This window comes from Microtus pennsylvanicus, chromosome X (genome assembly GCF_037038515.1).
Source record: "Microtus pennsylvanicus isolate mMicPen1 chromosome X, mMicPen1.hap1, whole genome shotgun sequence".
Lineage (NCBI taxonomy): Eukaryota > Metazoa > Chordata > Mammalia > Rodentia > Cricetidae > Microtus > Microtus pennsylvanicus.
In genome coordinates this window covers 137294005-137312801 of record NC_134601.1, presented here as the reverse complement: position 1 = coordinate 137312801, position 18797 = coordinate 137294005, and the positions used below count along the sequence as shown (strand labels likewise).

The window sequence follows — 18797 nt, the reverse complement described above, 5'->3', positions numbered from 1 at the left end:
TTAGATAGCCACACCCAATGTAATGTTATTTTTCCAACAATAGGTCTCTAAACATCCCACTATATTCTTGTGCAATACCATTAACATAGCAACTTTGGGAAAATTCAGTTTGCTACTAGGAGGAGGATTTGCACATGTGAATAGTTAAGAAGATAATGATTTTTAATAGTTAATGTAATACTTAACACAAATACTCTTCTACCCAACAACATAACTGGTAAAAATCCTTATACATCACTTAAATGCTATTTTTTCTTTTCCTTTTTATGCTTCCCTCTCTTTCTTCTTTTTCAATACTGGTTATGCAACGCAGGGCCTTATGCTTGCTAAGTAAGTACTCTACCAATGAACTACTCCCAGACCTTAAAGTGTTTATAAAAACATGGTGTCTTCCCCAGAATAATGCTCTCTAGAAGTAACATTAAGATGCATATCTCTCTAGACTTCTTCCTATACTTGTTCAACCATATATATTCTACTTTTAGTAAAATTAAAACATTATATTGGTGTAGGAGGTCCTTCTTTTTATGTGTTGTTTGTATTGGTTAATGAATAAAGAAACTGCCTTGACCTTGGTAGGGCAGAACATAGGTAGGCAGGGAAAATTAAACAGAATGCTAGGAGGAAGAAGGCAGAGTCAGAGAGCAGTCATAGAGCTGCCAGAGTCAGACATGCTGAATCTTTCCTGGTAAGCCACTGGCACGTGGCGATACACAGATGAATAGAAATGGGTTAAATTAATATGTAAGAATTAGCCAATACGAAACTAGAGCTAATGGGCCAAGCAGTGTTTTAATGAATACAGTTTCTGTGTGGTTATTTTGGGGGCTAAGCTAGCTGGGTGGCTGGGAAGAACAAAGGGGCCCTCCTTGTAACATTATATGACTCTGTTTATGTTACTTTAAAAACTGTCAGTTTTTACAAGGTGTAAAGTTATATCTTATTTTCCCACTGTTGTAAAAAATGTTTTATAGATTTCTTATTTTGTGTGTGCGAGTGTCTTGCCCATGTGGATGTGCATAGCTGGTGCCCAAGAAGGTCAGAAGAAGGTGGGTGCTGGATCCCCTGGAACTGGAGTTGCAGATAGTTGTAGGCCATCATGTGGCTGCTGGGACCTGAACCTGGGTTCTCTGCAAGAGCAACAAGTACTCTTAACCTCTGAGCCATCTCTCCAGCTCCTTGTATTTTATTCTTTTCTAAGTAATTACATGGGATTTCATTGTCTGGGTTATGTTTCCTGTAACTTGTCATTTTCAAGCTAGCCGGTTTTAGCAGAACCAAAATGATCAATAGTAAAATTACACATGCATGCATGCATGAACACACATTCCTCGAGACCTTGCTGGAAATTATAGAAACCAGGCAACTGAGAGCAGACCCTTCTGCAGAGCCTCTCCAGCTTGAACTGGAGGTTAGGCTTTGTTTTGTGACTTTCACCGTTTTTTTCCCAGTGACAGCGTGAATCGTCCACTGAGGAGAAAGCTTGTTTGAGTCACTACTTTCCTTGGAGTACCTGGTTTTCCATCCTTTAGGCATCTGGACACCACAGTGGGATCCAGATGTGGAAAAAACCTTGTTTTCCACCTATCTGCTGTTTTCTTTCTGTTTATCTAAGTCCCAATGGAATAAGGAGTCCTTCTTTCTGCCCTGGCCTGTTCCTCTCCTCCTTGCTATCCACAGTTCCATTGACCTCTATGGCTGCACAGCACCATGAAAAAGTGGTGTCTTCTGGCTTCTTTGGCAATTCTTTGCCTTTCCAGTCAGCTGAAAAAGCAAATTCTTATTGATGCTCAGCAGATCAACAACCGGGTGCTTACTACCCACTTTTGATTCCTCAGAGCAGCTGTGCCCTCTTTCCTCCATCGTCTGGAAGTCTTGTTCCCACTCTTGTGCCCAGCATCGGTATGTCTTCCTGGGGTGTCCTGCTCCCTGGTATCTCTCTTGCTCCCTGTGCTGAGGTATCTTGGTGGTGGAAGGTATATTTTTCTGTTTTCAAGAAGGTCCATGTTGGCTTTTGGAGATTTCTCCTCTCCCAGTTTCTCTTTATCTTTCTTGATTAGGTCACTGTCTTAGGTATGCCAGGATCTGTATGAGCTTGCCAATGACAGTGTCGTCTTGAGTTAGTGTGGTATGGACCTTCATGGTCAGACATTCATTCTTGCTGTAGATAATACTGATGGGAATATGAGTGTTGGCATCCTCATCAAAGTTTATAACACGGACCATGCAGCCAGGAAGGAACAGGACATTCGGCTTACATGTTTTGTTCTCAGAAAGTACTTGGAAATGTTACGGTCTAGACATGGTTTAAATTTATTCTTATTTTCAGAAATCTCAACTTTTTGAGTTTCCATGTGGGCTCTTTTCATTAGCTCCTCTCCATTCTTTGATGTCAGCTTCTTCTTGGGCCTTCTGAAGGACAGCAAAATCTAAGCCTTTCACCCTTTGGCTGTGTTGGATCTTACCATCCAGTTTGAACTCAGGGGCTAATTTTAATTGGTTTCTTTGCTCCTCAAGAATTTTTATTTGATTTTGGCAGCCGGATAGATAGCTCCAAACAGATCGGCTTCCTGGTCATTCTTGCTTAGGCCCTCTCTCGGTTCCTTGACCAGGTCATGATATTTCCTGCTTCTCAGTATCTCTTTTCCATTTCCAAGTTTTTGTTGATAAAGCTTGACATAATAACTTTTCTTTTTCCACTTTTGCTTGGCTGGGTCTTCCTTTTTAGTGTGCCCCCTTGACACGTCACGCTGAGGAGACTTAGACGGTAGTAACTTGAGTTTTCAGAAGTTTCCTGAAGTCTTCTTTTATGAGCTTTGGCTGGTGGAAGGAATGAGGAACAACTGCCTAGCCGCTGGGTAGGGTGAGGGTGGAGGGGAGGATGGGGACGCCTTAAAAAGCTCATTCAGACATTTCCCCTTTGGCCTTTCTGTTAACCGAAGGACAGGCGTGCTATAGCAGAGCATAGCAACCATCTTCACTTCGTGAACTCTGAGCCCTTCAGACGCTTTGTGACTCTCAAAAGCTTTGTGGCCTCCAATCTCAGGAACTTCCTGCCCTTGGGGACTTCGAGCCCCTCAGAAGCTTTTCCAGTTTCACAACCCAGAAGCTCCCGGTCCCCACACTCTGAAGAAGCCCCCCCCCCAGAAGCTTGGTGCCCCATAGAAGCTTCCTGGCCCCTTGGAAGTGTTGTCTTGGGAGCTTCCTGTGGTGCTGTGTGTCTTAAGTTTTTCCAGCCAATGTTCCTGACAACCCTGGGAAGTGCGGTTTAAGCACAGGCAATATGGTGAATGTTATTTAGTTTATGGCACCTTCTCAAGGACTTGGGGTATGGCTCAGTGGCAGAGTGATTGCCGAAACAGGACGGGGGTTCAACCTCAGAACCACTGGGAACACACGTCATAAAAAATGGAAACAAAACAAAACAAAATCCCTGCACCTTTTCAGCCCAGTTTGTTACCCTTCATAGATATATATGTGTATATATATTTGAGTGTGTGTTGGAGGAGAACACTGGGACATGCAATAACCCCCGTTCCTGCTTCTCCGAATACTTCTTACTCCATCTGCTAGTGAGAAGACTCAGTGGGGTAAAAGCGCTTGCTTATGCAACTCTGACGAACTGAGTTCTATCCCAGGAATCCAAGTTAAAAAGCTAGATGCGGATACTGCCCGATACCTCCTCTCTCTTCCTATCCCATCCAGCTTACATCCAGATCCCCCCACCCCCTGTCTCCCTCCCTCCCTCCCTTCTTTGGCGGCAGAGCGCCTCCCAGCTCAGCCTGCTTGGGCACTGGGACCGAACCCGAAGGGGGGGGGCAAAGGGGAGGGCGGTAGCTCCTTTGTCTCCATAGCCTGACTGCAGCAAGCAGGGTGGGCCCTTTGTTTGCGAGCTAACCAAGCAGCACGGAGTTTCGATCTGGGCACCGAGTGAAACATCATTGTGGTGAGTGAGTGCTGCGGCACCCGGGAACAGCACGCCTACACTTCCTGATCATCCTACAGGGGCTTTACTGCCCGATACCCCCTCTCTCTTCCTATCCCATCCAGCTTACATCCAGATCCCCCACCCCCTGTCTCCCTCCCTCCCTCCCTCCCTCCCTTCTTTGGCGGCATAGCACCTCCCAGCTCAGCCTGCTTGGGCACTGGGACCGAACCCGAAGCGGAGGGCAAAGGGGAGGGCGGTAGCTCCTTTGCCCCCATAGCCTGCCTGCAGCAAGCAGGATGGGCCCTTTGTTTGCGAGCTAACCAAGCAGCAAGGAGATCCGATCTGGACACCAGGAGAAACATCACTGGGGAGTGACATCACTGGGAAGGTACATCAGTGGGCAAGAAGACCTGATCCTGTAAAAGAAGATCCATAGGAGAGTATTGGGAGGAAGAGATGGAGAGACACCAATGCAAGAATTCACCCAACAATCTGAAAAACAACACGAAACCACCAGAAGCCAGCGACCTCACAACAGGAGGACATGATCACCTTAATCAAGAAGAAGTAGAAAAAACTGACTTCATGAAAGTGATTGACACCCTTAAACAGCATATAAAAAACGCCCTTATAGAAATGGGTGAGAAGTATAACAGAAAGTTCGAGGAATTGAGTAAATCAGTGAATGATACCCTAGGAAACCAAGGAAAAACAATCAAGCAGATATTGTAAACAGTTCATGACTTGAAAACTGAAATGGAGGCAAAGAAGAAAACACAAACAGAGGGCCGGCTGGACATGGAAAATCTAGGTAAACGAATAGAGACTACAGAAACAAGCATAACCAGCAGAATACAAGAGATAGAAGAAAGAATCTCAGATTCTGAGGATAACATAGAGAAAATAAACGCACTGATCAAAGATAACAGCAAGTCCAACAAACTCTCATCACAAAACATTCAGGAAATATGGGACACAATAAAAAGACCAAACCTAAGAATAATTGGAGTAGAAGAAGGAGAAGAAGTGCAGCTCAATGGTCCAGAAAATATACTTAATAAAATTATAGAAGAAAACTTTCCCAACCTGAAGAAGGATGTACCTATGAAGGTTCAAGAAGCATACAGAACACCAAATAGGCTGGATCAAAAAAAAAATCCCCTCGCCATATAATAATCAAAACACAAAATATACAGAATAAAGAAAGAATATTAAGAGCTGCAAAGGAAAAAGGCCAAGTTACTTATAAAGGTAAACCTATCAGACTTACACCTGACTTCTCTATGGAAACCATGAAAGCCAGAAGGTCCTGGATAGATGTACTGCAAAAACTAAGAGACCATGGATGCAAGCCCAGACTACTATATCCAGCCAAGCTTTCGTTCAGTATAAATGGAGAAAACAAAATTTTCCAGGATAAAAACAGATTTAAACAATACGTAGCCACAAATCCAGCCTTACAGAAAATAATAGAGAGACCAGCCTGGTCTACAGAGCTAATTCCAGGACAGGCTCCAAAGCCACAGAGAAACCCTGTCTCGAAAAACCAAAAAACAAAAAGCAAAAACAGAAAATAATAGAAGGAAAATCACTAACCAAGGAGTCCAACAATGACCACAATAACTCAGACATCTAGAGACCCTTCACCAGCACAACTCAAAAAAGGGAAACACACAAACCCTACTACTAAAAAAGTGACCGGAGTTAACAACCACTGGTCATTAATATCACTTAATGTCAATGGGCTCAACTCACCTATAAAAAGGCACAGGCTAAGAGATTGGATACGAAAACAGGATCCAACATTCTGCTGTCTACAAGAAACACACCTCAACCACAAAGAGAGGCACCTACTCAGAGTAAAGGGCTGGGAAAAGGCTTATCAAGCAAATGGACCTAAGAAACAAGCAGGTGTGGCCATACTAATTTCTAACAAAGTTGACTTCAAACTTAAATCAATCAGAAGAGATGGAGAGGGACATTTTATACTCATAACAGGAACAATTCATCAGGAAGAAGTCTCAATCCTGAATATCTATGCCCCTAATATAAAAGCACCCACGTACGTAAAAGAAACATTGCTAAAATTCAAGGCAGCCATCAAACTGCACACACTAATAGTAGGAGACTTCAACACTCCTCTCTCACCAATGGACAGGTCAATCAGACAGAAACCTAACAGAGAAATTAGAGAATTAATGGAGGTAATGAAGCAAATGGACTTAACAGACATCTATAGATTATTCCACCCAAAGAGGAAAGAATATACCTTTTTCTCTGCAGCTCATGGAACCTTCTCGAAAATTGACCACATACTCGGTAACAAAACTAGCTTACACAGTTACAAAAAAATATTACTAACCACCTGTGTCTTATCAGATCACCATGGATTAAAGTTAGAATTCAACAACAATGCTACCCCCAGAAAGCCTACAAACTCATGGAAACTGAACAGTCAACTACTGAACCATACCTGGATTAAGGAAGAAATAAAGAAAGAAATTAAAGTCTTCCTTGAATTCAATGAAAATAAAGAAACAACATACTCGAACTTATGGGACACTATGAAAGCAGTCCTAAGAGGAAAGCTCATAGCACTAAGTGCCCACTTAAAGAAAACAGAGAAAGCACATATTGGAGACTTAAGAGCCCACCTGAAAGCTCTAGAAAAAAAAAGAAGCAGACTCACCTAGGAGGAGTAGAAGACTGGAAATAATCAAACTGAGGGCTGAAATCAACAAAATAGAAACACAGAAAACAATCCAAAGAATCAATGAATCAAAAAGCTGGTTCTTGGAGAAAATCAACAAGATTGATAAACCCCTATCCAAACTAATCAAATGTCAGAGAGAATATGCAAATTAATAAGATCAGAAATGAAAAGGGGGACATAACCACAAACACAGAGGAAATTCAGAGAGTCATTAGATCTTACTACAAAAGCCTGTATGCCACAAAACTGGAAAATGTAAAAGAAATGGACACTTTTTTAGATAAATACCATTTACCAAAATTAAACCAGGACCAGGTGAACAATCTAAATAGACCTGTCAGTCACGAAGAATTAGAAGCTGTTATCAAAAACCTCCCTACCAAAAAAAGCCCAGGGCCAGATGGTTTCAATGCGGAATTCTACCAGAACTTCCAAGAAGACCTAATACCTATACTCCTCAATGTATTCCACAATATAGAAACAGAAAGGTCATTACCGAATTTCTTTTATGAAGCTACAGTTACTCTGATACCAAAACCACACAAAGACTCAACCAGGAAAGAGAATTACAGGCCAATCTCACTCATGAATATCGACGCAAAAATCCTCAACAAAATACTGGCAAACCGAATCCAAGAACACATCCGAAAAATTATCCATTATGATCAAGTAGGCTTCATTCCTGAGATGCAGGGCTGGTTCAACATACGAAAATCTATCAATGTAATCCAGCATATAAATAAACTGAAAGAAAAAACCATATGATCATTTCATTAGATGCTGAAAAAGCATTTGACAAAATTCAACATCCATTTATGTTAAAAGTCTTGGAGAGATTAGGGATACAAGGGTCATACCTAAATATAATAAAAGCTATATACAGCAAGCCGACAGCTAACATCAAATTAAACGGAGAGAAACTCAAAGCCATCCCGCTTAACTCAGGAACACGACAAGGCTGTCCACTCTCTCCATACCTCTTCAATATAGTGCTTGAAGTTCTAGCAATAGCAATAAGACAACATAATGGGATCAAGGGGATTCGAATTGGAAAGGAAGAAGTTAAACTTTCGTTATTTGCAGATGATATGATAGTGTACATAAGCGACCCCCAAAACTCCACCAAAGAACTGTTACAGCTGATAAATACCTTTAGTAATGTGGCAGGATACAAGATCAACTCCAAAAAATCAGTTGCCCTCTTATACACAAAGGATATGGAAGCAGAGAGGGAAATCAGAGAAGCTTCTCCATTCACGATAGCCACAAACAGCATAAAATATCTTGGGGTAAATCTAACCAAGGACGTGAAAGATCTATTTGACAAGAACTTTAAGGCATTGAAGAAAGAAATTGAAGAGGATACCAAAAAATGGATGGACATCCCTTGCTCTTGGATTGGGAGGATCAACATAGTAAAAATGGCAATTCTACCAAAGGCAATTTATAGATTCAATGCAATCCCCATCAAGATCCCATCAAAATTCTTCACAGATCTGGAGAGGACAATAATCAACTTTATATGGAAAAACAAAAAACCCAGGATAGTCAAAACAATCCTATACAATAAAGGATCTTCTGGAGGCATTACCATCCCTGACTTCAAACTCTATTACAGAGCTACAGTAATGAAAACAGGGTGGTACTGGCATAAAAACAGAGAAGTCGACCAATGGAATCGTATAGAAGACCCGGATTTTATCCCACAAATTTATGAACACCTCATTTTCAATAAAGGAGCTAAAAGTATACAATGGAAGAAAGAAAGCATCTTCAACAAATGGTGCTGGCACAACTGGATGTCAACCTGTAGAAGAATGAAAATAGACCCATATCTATCACCGTGCATAAAACTCAAGTCCAAATGGATTAAAGACCTCAATATCAACCCGAAAACACTGAACCTGATAGAAGAGAAAGTGGGAAATACCCTACAACAGATGGGCACAGGTGATCGCTTCTTAGGTATAACCCCAGAAGCACAGACATTAAGGGCAACATTGAATAAATGGGACCTACTAAAACTGAGAAGCTTCTGTAAAGCAAAGGACACTGTCACTAAGACACAAAGGCAACCTACTGACTGGGAGAAGATCTTCACCAACCCTGCAACAGACAAAGGTCTGATCTCCCAAATATATAGAGAACTCAAGAAACTAGACTTTAAAATGCTAATTAACCCAATTAAAAAATGGGGCACTGAACTGAACAGAGAATTCTCAACAGAAGAAGTTCAAATGGCCAAAAGACACTTAAGGTTGTGCTCAACTTCCTTAGCAATCAGGGAAATGCAAATCAAAACAACTTTGAGATATCATCTTACACCTGTCAGAATGGCTAAAGTCAAAAACACCAAGGATAGTCTTTGCTGGAGAGGCTGTGGAGGAAGGGGTACCCTCATCCATTGCTGGTGGAAATGCAATCTTGTGCAACCACTGTGGAAGTCAGTGTTTCGGTTTCTCAGAAAATTCGGGATCAACCTACCCCTGGACCCAGCAATACCACTCTTGGGAATATACCCAAGAGATGCTCTATCATATGACAAAAGCATTTGTTCAACTATGTTCATAGTAGTATTATTTGTAATAGCCAGAACCTGGAAACAACCTAGATGCCCTTCAATGGAAGAATGGATGAAGAAAGTATGGAATATATACACACTAGAGTACTACGCTGCGGTAAAAAACAATGACTTCTCGAATTTTGCATGCAAATGGATGGAAATTGAAAACACTATCCTGAGTGAGGTATCCCAGATCCAAAAAGATGAACATGGGATGTACTCACTCATAATTGGTTTCTAGCCATAAATAGGGCTCACGGAGTCTACAATAGGTGAACCTAAAGAAGCTAAGTAAGAAGGTGAACCCAAGGAAAAACATATAGTTATCCTCTTGGCTAAGGGAAGTAGACAAAATTGCCGGGGAGAAAATTGGGATTTTGGGGGTGGGGTGGGATGGGGGTAAGGGGAGATGGGGAGAGAAAAGGTAGAAGGGAAGGAGGGGGGGACTTGGGGAAACAGGAGGATTGGGATAAAGGAAGGTTGAATAGGGGAGCTCGGAACCACAATTAAGGGAGCCACTTTAGGGTGGGCAAGAGACTTGACCCTAGAGGGGCTCCCAGGTGCCCAAGCTGAGGTCCCCAGTTAGTTCCTTGGGCAGCTGAGGATAGGGAACCTGAAATGACCCTATCCTAGAGCAATACTGACGAATATCTTGCATATCATCATAGAACCTTCATCTGGTGATGGATGGAGATAGAGACAGAGACCCACACTGGAGCACTGGACTGAGCTCCCAAGGTCCCAATGAGGAGCAGAAGGAGGGAGAACATGAGCAAAGAAGTCGGGACCACGAGGGGTGCACCCACCCACTGAGACAGTGGAGCTGATCTACTGGGAGCTCACCAAGGCCAGCTGGACTGTTACCGAAATAGCATGGGATAAAACTGGACTCTCTGAACATGGCGAACAATGAGGGCTGATGAGACGCCAAGGACAATGGCACGGGGTTTTGATCCTACTTAATGTGCTGGCTTGGTGGGAGCCTAGCCAGTTTGGATGTTCACCTTCCTAGATATGGACGGAGGGGGGAGGACCTAGGACTTACCACAGGGCAGGGAACCCTGACTGCTCTTTGGACTGGAGAGGGAGGGGGAGAGGAGTGGGGGGAGGGGGAGAAGGGTGGTAGGAGGGGGAGAAGAGTGGGAAGAGGGGGAGGGAAATGGGAGGCTGGGAGGAGTTGGAAATTTTTTTTTTATTCTTCTTTTATCAATAAAAAAAAAGTGCATCCTGAAACCAGGCGATGCATCAGGTTCCTGTGGGGGGGGTTGGGGAGGGCTTTTATAAAAAGAGTTCTGAGATTGTTAAAAGAATAAATACTATATATGAAAAAAAAAAGCTAGATGCGGCGGCTAGCATCTGTTATTGCAGTCCCAGCCAGTTAGCCTGTGGTGAGAACCATCTTTGTTGTAACCTTCCCGAGAGTTTTGCTGTGCTTCCATTGTTCTTTATTTCTTTCTTTTTATTATTATTTTTTATTTTTTTAATTAATTTATTTATTATGTATACAATATTATGTCTGTGTGTATGTCTGCAGGCCAGAAGAGGGCACCAGACCCCATTACAGATGGTTGTGAGCCACCATGTGGTTGCTGGGAATTGAACTCAGGACCTTTGGAAGAGCAGGCAATGCTCTTAACCTCTGAGCCATCTCTCCAGCCCCTCTTTATTTCTTTCTTGAGAATTTCTTTGGGGTTTGGGAAAGGTCCTTTAGCTAATTCCATGCTGTTTTAAATAAAAACAGATTCCCAAGTATCCTCTGTCATTCTGTCATTTATTGAGATCCCAAATGTCCCCCCAAATGTCTCACACTGAACCTGGAACTTTCTGGGTTTTGGCTAGGCTGGCTGGCCAGCAAGCTCCAGGGATCCCCTTGTCACTGTATCCCCAACACTGGGGTTGCAAGTACAGGCCACTCCATCTGGCTTTTTGCATGGTTGCTGAGCATCTAAACCCACTCCTTCTCATATTTCTGCAGCAAGCATCCTCACTGAACTGTCTCCCCAGCCCCTCCTAATACCACAGGTTGTCTCCCGATCACATTAGATGTTTTGACAATCTGCACAATGCCTACTAGAAATGAGCACTTCTGAGGCTGGGAGTGCACCTGGGTGGTAGAGGGCTTTCCTCGCTGTGCGTTGTCCTGGGCTCTATCTTCAACACCACCAGCAAGCAAACTAACAGTTTATTGGTAAAACAAGGAACAAGCTGCACTCTCCTAGACACTTTTGCACAGACAACACAATCGAATCTGGATCAGCAAGTAGTGTGTGCTAAGTGACCTAAGTTCTAGGTTTGGTAGCTCTTGCCAGAAGGGTGGTGTGTCTCATGAGGCTTTGTTTCAGGAGAAGCCAAATAAAAAACAAAATATCGAATGTCCAGCCATGAATTTAAACATTCTGGTTTTCCGAGGTAACTTAAAAGGCTAAAAGTGTCCTGTTTGTACAACACTGTAAGATATTGCCTCTATTATAACACTGTAGCCACTGCCTCTATTATGACACTGTAGCCACTGCCCCAATTATAACACTGTAGCCACTGCCTCAATTATAACACTGTAGCCACTGCCTCAATTATAACACTATAGCCACTGCCCCAATTATAACACTGTAGCCACTACCTCAATTATAACACTGTAGCCACTGCCTCAATTATAACACTATAGCCACTGCCCCAATTATAACACTGTAGCCACTACCTCAATTATAACACTATAGCCACTGCCTCAATTATAACACTATAGCCACTGCCCCAATTATAACACTGTAGCCACTACCTCAATTATAACACTATAGCCACTGCCTCAATTATAACACTGTAGCCACTGCCTCAATTATAACACTGTAGCCACTGCCTCTATTATGACACTGTAGCTACTGCCCCAATTATGACACTGTAGCCACTGCCCCAATTATAACACTATAGCCACTGCCCCAATTATGACACTGTAGCCACTGCCCCAATTATGACACTGTAGCCACTGCCTCAATTATGACACTGTAGCCACTGCCTCAATTATAACACTGTAGCCACTGCCCCAATTATGACACTGTAGCCACTGCCCCAATTATAACACTGTAGCCACTGCCTCAATTATGACACTGTAGCCACTGCCTCAATTATAACACTGTAGCCACTGCCCCAATTATGACACTGTAGCCACTACCCCAATTATGACACTGTAGCCACTGCCCCAATTATAACACTATAGCCACTGCCTCAATTATGACACTGTAGCCACTGCCCCAATTATAACACTGTAGCCACTGCCTCAATTATAACACTGTAGCCACTACCTCAATTATAACACTATAGCCACTGCCCCAATTATAACACTGTAGCCACTACCTCAATTATAACACTATAGCCACTGCCTCAATTATAACACTATAGCCACTGCCCCAATTATAACACTGTAGCCACTACCTCAATTGTAACACTATAGCCACTGCCTCAATTATAACACTGTAGCCACTGCCTCAATTATAACACTGTAGCCACTGCCTCTATTATGACACTGTAGCTACTGCCCCAATTATGACACTGTAGCCACTGCCCCAATTATAACACTATAGCCACTGCCCCAATTATGACACTGTAGCCACTGCCCCAATTATGACACTGTAGCCACTGCCTCAATTATGACACTGTAGCCACTGCCTCAATTATAACACTGTAGCCACTGCCCCAATTATGACACTGTAGCCACTGCCCCAATTATAACACTGTAGCCACTGCCTCAATTATGACACTGTAGCCACTGCCTCAATTATAACACTGTAGCCACTGCCCCAATTATGACACTGTAGCCACTACCCCAATTATGACACTGTAGCCACTGCCCCAATTATAACACTATAGCCACTGCCTCAATTATGACACTGTAGCCACTGCCCCAATTATAACACTGTAGCCACTGCCTCAATTATAACACTGTAGCCACTACCTCAATTATAACACTATAGCCACTGCCCCAATTATAACACTGTAGCCACTACCTCAATTATAACACTATAGCCACTGCCTCAATTATAACACTATAGCCACTGCCCCAATTATAACACTGTAGCCACTACCTCAATTGTAACACTATAGCCACTGCCTCAATTATAACACTGTAGCCACTGCCTCAATTATAACACTATAGCCACTGCCCCAATTATGACACTGTAGCCACTGCCCCAATTATGACACTGTAGCCACTGCCTCAATTATGACACTGTAGCCACTGCCTCAATTATAACACTGTAGCCACTACCCCAATTATGACACTGTAGCCACTGCCTCAATTATGACACTGTAGCCACTGCCTCAATTATAACACTGTAGCCACTACCCCAATTATGACACTGTAGCCACTGCCCCAATTATAACACTGTAGCCACTGCCTCAATTATGACACTGTAGCCACTGCCTCAATTATAACACTGTAGCCACTGCCCCAATTATGACACTGTAGCCACTACCCCAATTATGACACTGTAGCCACTGCCCCAATTATAACACTATAGCCACTGCCTCAATTATAACACTATAGCCACTGCCCCAATTATGACACTGTAGCCACTACCCCAATTATAACACTATAGCCACTGTCTCAATTATAACATTGTAGCCACTGCCCCACTTAGACATCTGAAGCCACTGCCTTGATTATCAGTTCTAACACTGAGCCCATTGTTCCACATAGAACTCGGCTGCCTCTGCCTCAGGGTTCTGAGTCTAGGAAGAGCTTGTAGCTGTATCTGCTTGTTTATATATGTGTGGACAGATTGGGCCAGGTACCTGCTTTCATTAGAACTGAAAGGCAAGGTAAGGAATAAGTAGACACTACCTTCCTCATCGGTGGTTCATGTATGCCAGACAGAAATGGCTCCAGTTGCCAGGCGGTGGTGGCGCACGCCTTTAATCCCAGCACTCGGGAGGCAGAGGCAGGCGGATCTCTGTGAGTTCGAGACCAGCCTGGTCTACAAGAGCTAGTTCCAGGACAGGCTCCAAAACCACAGAGAAACCCTGTCTCAAAAAAACCAAAAAAAGAAAAAAGAAAAAAAAAAGAAATGGCTCCAGTTGGTTCACAATATAATGTCTAATGATTTGGGTTTTTTCCAAACCTATTTCCACAGACATCTAAAATGCTTCTAACATTTTTCATTTATTTACATGAAATGCTGCAGCACCATCCATTTTTAAAATATGCATGAATTTTTAATAACTGCAAATATTTTTGCATCTTATAATAGTTTGCCTAAATCTAGTCTTGAACCTAGTTCTGGCTGATGCTACAGCCCAAGTCTTTTCCAGTGCATGTCAAACTAAGTTTCTGGAAGACTGAACCTGGAAATGAAAGTGCCAGAAGTTAGTAATAGATGTTTTTACCAGTTCTTATTTGTAGCCCTATTTCCAGATCTAATTGCCTTTTAAGCTCTCTGGGTCAGTTTTAAAATGATTTGCCATCTTTGTTATAGGTATGGTTTTCCCCAAAACAAATACAGAAGAAACCCTATCATTACAAATTAATTTTTAACCTGGGAAGGTCCAAAGCTCAAATTGTTAGTACAGGGAGCTAAATATAATGTCTCACACTGAGAAATATATCCAATGCCCCGCTTCATAATTCAGCGCAGCTAGTATAATCTGGAAGGATGTCAGGCCCACATTTCCTGTTCGTGGGGAAATTTGTTCTCTTAGCTGCATTCTATCTACATTGATCTACCAACGAAGAAGGGAACTAGCAATAGTCCCCAAGAAATGACAAGCTCATCTTAATGGCAAAGGCTAGGAATGGAATTATTCTAATTTACCAGAGATAGGTCCACTGAATAGAAAGGAGTGTCTTTAAATCCATTCTTCAGAGGCAAGAGATTTGATGTGGATTTCTTCCTTCCTTCCTTCCTTTCTTTCTTTCTTTCTTTCTTTCTTTCTTTCTTTCTTTCTTTCTTTCTCTACATTACACAGTGTTTTACAGCTTGTGTTTCTAAGAACTGGGTCAGGTTTTGCAATATGGCTAATTTATTTTGAAGTGCCTGATACTTATATTATTAGTCAAGCAGTGTATATAATGCCATTTTAATTCTTGAATCTTTAAGCCAAAGGACATTTAATTGCAGCAATAGCTCACCTCCCTGTACCATACATTGGATACACAGTTTAGTGTGACTTAACTTTCTTTTCTGTGCTGAGAATCCAACTCAGGGCCTGGCACAATCTAGGCAAATGTTTTCCTGCTGAGCTATATCCAAGTCCAAAATGTAACTTAATTTTTCCTAAATGAATCCTTCTGTGATTTTCCCTCCTACAGATACTGTTTCATACACTCAACACGCCTCTTCCTCCATGTCCCCAGCCAACTGAAAGTGAATTCTCTCTTTCCTGGTCCTTCAGAATACTTTATCTTTAAATTTATTTCCACAGGGTCTCCCCATGTAGCTCAGGATGGTTTTGAACTTTCCGTGCTCTTAGGCTGGGGAAATGGTTCTGTTGGAAAACTGTTTGCGACACAAACATGATGACCCCAGTTTGATCCCCCAGAGCCCATTGAGAGAGCCAGATGTGCTGTTGTGTACTTGTAAGTCCCACAGTGGGTAGACAAATGGATCACTGGAGCCAGCTAAGGTGAATCAATGAGCTCCGAGCCAATGAAATAACCTGTCTCAAAAAATAAAGTAGATGGCACCCAAGGAATGCCACCTGAGGTTGACCTTTGGCCTTCACACTGCACGTGCTTGTACACACACACACACACACACACACACATGCATATATGCATTCACGCACACACACCCCCTCCATTCTTCTGCCCCAGCCTCCCAAATGCTGGGATTTTTATCGTTCCTTACCTTAGACAGCAGAGTCCGCCCTCTGTTTGGACTGTGGGTTTCTGAGCAAGAGCAGTTGCTCATTCAGAGCTGTCTGGGTTCTGTTTGTAGTTTACACAGCACAGAATCATTGGTAGTTGAACTTCACATCTCTGAAAGTGCACTGATAAAGACTTCTGACTAAACAACTTAGTGACAACACTCCTGGTGTTTGTGGGAGTTTGGTTTCAGGACCCTCTTGAATAACCAAATGTGCGTGGGTGTTCAAGCCCCTTATATAAAGTGGTGTACTGTCTGCAGAGAACCAACACATATCATCTTGTAAACCTGAAATTATCTGTACATCATTTATAATCTCTAAGATAATATAAATGCTACACAGCTCTATTGTGTTGTTCAGGGAAAAGAAGCTAACGAAGAGTTGGTACATGTTCAGTAAAGACAGTTTTTTTTCCCCCAGAATAGTTTAGACCTGGAGTTGGTTAAATCTTTATACATGGAGCCTGTGGCTACAGAGGGCCAGGTCAACTGTCCATTCACATTTGGAATTTTCTGCAGCTGTAGCAAAAACAGGAAGGTTTTTGGATTGATCGTTAAGATATACTGTTGAATAAAAAAAAAATCAAACAAAGGCCAGGTGGTGGTGGTACACACCTTTAATCCCAGGACTTGGGAGGCAGAGATGGATGGGTCTCTGTGAAGTCAATACCAGCCTGGTCTACAGAGCAAGTTCCATGATAGCCAGGACTACACAAAGAAATCCTGTCTCAAAAGACAAAACAAAACCAAAAATATCAAAGAACTGCATGCCACTATTTCTATACAGAGGAGGAGATGGATGACAGAGAGATAAGCATCTCTGAAGAAAGTACGAGCAACTGATAAAATTGATTACTGTGGCGATTTGAAAGAAAATGACCCTCAAAGGGAGTGACACTACTAGGAGGTGTGGCTTTGTTGGAGGAAGTGTGTCACTGTGGAGGCTGCCTTTAAGGTCTAATATGTGCTCAAGTCACACCTAGTGTCTCAGTTCACTTCCTGTTGCCCACACACAATGGAGAACTCTCAGCTACTTCTCTGGCATCTTGTCTGCCTGCACACCACCATATCCTGCCATGATGATAATGGACCGAACCTCTGAAACTGTAAGTAAGCCACGCCAATGAAATGTTTTCCTTTACAAGAGTTGCTGTGGTCACAGTGTCTCCTCACAAGCAGTAGAAACCCTAACTAAGATACTTTGGAAAGAGAGGAGCAGGGAGGCTGAGGAGAGGGGTGTTGAGTAATAAGTAAGGCAAGACCCACTTGAAAGTAACTGAGTAAGGCTGTCTAAATGCCCTAGCATCAGCTATGTAAGTGATTGGTGGCTTCGAAGTTACTTGATTTTCAATTAAGTTTAAACTTTAGCTCCAGAATCTGTCCTTTTTAGCCCAGAATCTGCCCTTGAAGGGGAGACTTTTAAAGTACACTATACAGGCTTGCAATGGAGAAGGGAGTGCCAGTAGAGAGAAAAATCATTGATCAAAGTGACCCTTAGTCATTCATAGGTCATTAGGAGGTTGGATTTAAGGCATGGTCATTAGCCATCTTTAGAGTGTCATTTAGGATGTTTTTTTTTAGAGAGAGGGGGTGCAATTCTTATGCAGGTGGTCTAGTCAGTGATGTCAAAATTCCTGGGTATCTTCTAGAAAGAAACAGAAATCCATCCGAATTGGGAGAGTAGAGGAAGCCCTTTCCTTCATCATGTCTCCTCTATTTTCTAACTATCTCCCCTGTCTCAGGACCTCAATATCCTTCAGGGATACCCAGAACCTGTGGCTTTTCCCATTGCTTTGTATGAAATCGTGTAGCATTTGCATTTGATCTATGTGCATCCTTCTGGCATCTTTAAACCATGTTTAAGTTACTAGCAGTACATAGTGTGATCTAAATGCTCTGTAAATGGCTGTTATATTGTTTAGAAAATAATGACAAAGAAAATGTTTGAAGATGCTCAGTTAAGACAATCTGGAATGTGTTTTTCTTTCTATGATAGGTTGAACCCACAGATGCTGCACCCATGGATATGGAGAATCAACTACACACCCTTTGTCCTCATATTTTTTTAAGATTTATTTGATTTTGGGGATGGAGAGATGGCTCAGAGGTTAAGAACACTGACTTTTCTTTCAGAGGTCCTGAGTTCAATTCCCAGCAACCACATTGTGGTTCATGACCATCTGTAATGAGATCTGGTACCTTCTTCTGGCCTGTAAACATCCATGCAGACAGATACTGTGTATATAATAAATAAATATTCAAAAAATTAATAAAAAAGATTTATTTGATTTTATGTGCATGTGTTTGTACCTAACTGTATATGTGTCCATCACATAGGTGCAGGTGCCTGTGGAGCTAGAAGAGGTACTAGTGTTACAGGTGAGACACCCAGTGTGGGTGCTGAGGATCAAACCTAGCTAGTGTTCCTATCCATGGAGCTATATCCCCAGTCCCTGTTGTCTTGAAATTTGAATAATGCAGATACAATACTTGCCCAAAGACATGAATAAACAAAATTTAAAAATTAAACAACCAAAACTATACTGTGGAACAATCGGTTTGTACACTATGAATATGCATTACTCTCACCGGCTAATATAAGTTTGTTGGACAATAGCCAAGCAAAAAATACAGGCGGGATGATCAAACAGGATACAGGGAGAAAGAAGAATGGAGTCGGAGAGTTGAGAGGAAACATGGAGAAGCAAGATGAAGGTGCCATGTTAATAAAGATACCACTAC

The 18797-nt window shown here is 42.3% G+C and overlaps 1 long non-coding RNA gene across 1 annotated transcript; it reads left to right on the top strand.

The window, feature by feature from the left end:
* The first annotated feature begins 611 nt into the window (after positions 1-611).
* Positions 612-18326, top strand: LOC142841492 (uncharacterized). Its single transcript, XR_012909078.1, has 3 exons — positions 612-688; positions 975-1049; positions 18052-18326. It is a non-coding gene; the product is annotated as an uncharacterized LOC142841492 (long non-coding RNA).
* Positions 18327-18797: the final 471 nt, after the last annotated feature.